General features: G+C 38.1%; 1 long non-coding RNA gene across 1 annotated transcript in view; it reads right to left on the bottom strand.

Annotated features, from left to right (window-relative positions):
* Positions 1-718: 718 nt before the first annotated feature.
* LOC106875877 (uncharacterized) overlaps positions 719-3,739 on the bottom strand; it is a 266,180-nt gene continuing 263,159 nt past the window's right edge. Inside the window, exon 4 of the long non-coding RNA XR_008263507.1 lies at positions 719-796. This is a non-coding gene — a long non-coding RNA (uncharacterized LOC106875877). The remainder of the gene's footprint in view (positions 797-3,739) is intronic.

Here is a 3,739-nt window from a genome sequence, read left to right as displayed (position 1 = left end):
CGTTGCTGTTGTTGTTTAGTCTAAGATCAGCTATGACCGAGTAAAATTACTACTGCCAAGGACATTCTAGCCATGACCCTCACATTGTTCAAATTCAAACCGGAAATCTAGGTGAAATGTTAACAGCAGAGAAGTATCTGCTGCGTTAGGGGTACCCAAGAATCAAGTGACAATGTTAAATCTGACGACGGATTACAATCTACATAAAGCATACATACACACACACACACACACACATACATACATACATACATACATACATACATACATACATACATACATACATACATACATACATATATAAAGTATATCTATCTATATCTAGATATTCGCTCATATCAATCTTTGATATTCTCATCCAAGCTTGAATGGTACTGCTCAGGTGTCGAAACCATAATGATACCCGTGGGGCATCATGGCTTCCTGTTGAAACCTTTATCAAGAATTGTGAGAGCGGTACGTGAATTTGTAGCATCCTGAATTTCTTTCAAGGAAAGTTTCGATTGTTATTTCTAGTAAGTTGGATAGTTTTGTAGATTCCTGTGATAGCTGTGTAGACTCCTTGGTGCAGATTCCCGGTATATCTAAGAATGGTAATTCTTGCAATGATAATTCCAGGAATGGTAGTTCCTGGAATGGTGTCTCTATTTTTCCTGCAATGTTTACTGAAAATAAATAGTCATTACACAAAAGAAGGGATAAAAAAAAAAGATAAATACCTGCAACAAATGAGAACCCAGCTCCTTCTCTAAGGCGGTTTTAGGTGTTGACCTGTGACCCCACGCATCTCCAAGACCTAACAAGAAGACAAAACAAAATAGAAATAGAAAAAAACCAAAACAAGTACAAAAAAATAAATAATTTCAATCGATTTAATATGTAAATGAGGACGACAGATTAATCTCTTTATTGCCCGCAGGAGGCTAAACATAGAGGGGACAAACAAGGACTGACAAAGGGATTAAGTCGATTACATCGACTCCAGTGCGTAACTGTTACTTAATTTATCGACCCTGAAAGGATGAAAGGCAAAGTCGACCTCGGCGGAATTTGAACTCAGAACGTAAAGACAGACGAAATATTGCTAAGCATTTCGCCCGGCGTGCTAAAGTTTCTGCCAGTTCGCCACCCTATGAGGATAACAGATTGACGGAACAGTTGGAGCGGCGAACAAAATGAAATAATAACTTGTGATATTTATTTTGGGTACTTTACATTGAGCGTTCGCATTCCATCGAGGTCGATATTGAGTTTCCATTCCTCTGGGGGACAATAAACTAAAATATCAGGCCGAACTTGAGGACAATTCAATTGTTTTTATCCCAACTCCTCTCTTCCCTGCAATTTTGTGTTTTTGTAGTGACCTTAAAAATCAATATGCAAATGAATGTCCGGATTTTATGTGACCAGGAAGAATAGACCGGACTTGCAGGATTTAGTTATGTCCCTTTCCATTTTACGTTTATTCTTTAATCCTTTAACTTGTTTCAGTCATTTGACTGCGGTCATGCTGGAGCACCGCCTTTAATCGAAGAAATCGACCCCAGGACTTATTTTTTTATAAGCATAGTACTTATTTTAGCGGCGGTCTATTTTGCCGAATCACTAAGTTACGGAGCTGTAAACACCAAACCATCATCGGTTGTCAAGCGATGGTGGGGGGACAAACACAGACACACACACACACACACACATACACACATACACACATACACACACACAAACACACACACACACATACACACATACACACACACAAACACACACACACAAACACACACACACAAATATACGACGGGCTTTTTTCAGTTTCCGTCTATCAAATCTACTCAGAAGGCTTTGGTCGGCCAGAGGCTATAGTAGAAGACACTTGCCCAAAGTGTCACGCAGTGGGACTGAACTCAGAACCGTGTGGTTGGAAAGCAAGCTAGGTTAACTCTACCTTTCGATAAAAATCGGTGTCACCATTAGTATATTCATCCCTACACACAATCAACTATATAACCCCTCCCACAAGCCTGTGGTCGCTTTGAGTCGGTGGCTGGTTGTTTCACTCGTACTGGGCACGTATCGACAAAGCTATTCCACCCACTGTCTCTTCAAGCAGTCTTTTCAGGGGTACCCAAGACTAAATTATTTAAACTCTCCTATCCTTTTGAAGGGGGTTAGGTGTGATTTGTTGCATACTAAGCTACTATTACTGCTATTTCTAGCGGTTGAAGAGACCACTTAGCGATTACATTCCTTTGTGGACAAATATTTTCGATTATTTTCGACTATTGAAATTTGGATCAAATCGTTCTGATTTCAAATATTATTGGAGGCAACTGCGCTGTTTATAATTCATATGAGTAAAAAATTATATTCGGTTGATGGTTGATCCGTCGAATTTTATGACTGTTGGTGTATAATCAATAAAATTAGATTGAATTAAATTGAAATAAAACTAATATAGTATGATATCAAACACATAAATACCCAACTTCATCTATTACATGAGTGATATCTCAGTATCAGAATATCGACCAGATCAACAGATGTTGTTCTACAATGCGCTTCCAATTCTGACCTAAATTGCTTAACTAAATCGTCTGTCCATGATCGTGGAGTGATATAAATCCTTTCCAGATTGACTTTCCCGTTCGCCACCCCTCATCATCATCCCCAAAATGGATCGAATAAATATCAGAAAACCATGAGGTTCAATAAAACCGACCAAACCATCGATGCCCAGGCCACAGCTTCGCCCGAGCCGTTCACACTATCTCATGGTTTCTCTCTGTCGCGCATCCACGTTCTCATTTTTCTTTTCTTTTTTTTCCTTTCACCCTCCGCCTTTTCCCTTCTCCACCATAAATTTTGATCATCCTCGTCCCTGTCTCCTCCCACCCCTTCTATGTATAGAACTCCTCTCTTTACATCCCCTTCTTAACTATTTCACTTTTTATGAATCTTTAACAACAGCCCCATGCAATCCCCACATTATCTCATATCCTAGCTCCCTGTCTAATCAATCTAGTGATATATAAGTATATACACGCATCTATCTATCTATCTATCTATCTATCTATCTATCTATCTATCTATCTATCTATCTATCTATCTATATACACACACATCTACCTAAACAAAACCCAAATAAATAACTGTGTAGTAAATAAATGAACAAACAACGTAACGAATCCTCCTATCGGTGGTTTATAAAATTTAATCAATCGTTAAATTCAATCTACGTGTTTCGGGAAAGTTCTGGAATCGTTTTTTAGGGTCACAAAAATTTTACCACCGTCTCTCACGCACCATTAAACCTAGACACGAAACTACTACTACTACTACTATTACTACTAACAATAATGATAATAGTAATCCTTTCTCCTATAGGCACAACGCCTGGATTTTGTGGGTAGGGGGACAGTCGATCACATCAACCCCAGACCTCACCTCGTACTTAATATATCGATCCCTATAGGATGAACGGCAAAGTCATTCTCGGCGGAATTTGAACTCAGAACGTAAGGACAGACGAAATGCCACTAAGCGGTTTGTCCGGTGCACTAACGAGTCTGCCAATTCGCCACTTTGATAATAATGATGATGATAATAATAATAATAATAATAATAATAATAATAATAATAATAATAATAATAATAATAATAATAATAATAATAATAATAATAATAATTCTTTCAACTAAAGACACAAGGCCTGAAATTCTGGAGAAGAGGATTACTCGATTAC

Source organism: Octopus bimaculoides, chromosome 2, assembly GCF_001194135.2.
Source record: "Octopus bimaculoides isolate UCB-OBI-ISO-001 chromosome 2, ASM119413v2, whole genome shotgun sequence".
Lineage (NCBI taxonomy): Eukaryota > Metazoa > Mollusca > Cephalopoda > Octopoda > Octopodidae > Octopus > Octopus bimaculoides.
Note: the sequence above shows the minus strand (reverse complement) of the source record. Positions and strands in the feature narration are given on the sequence as shown.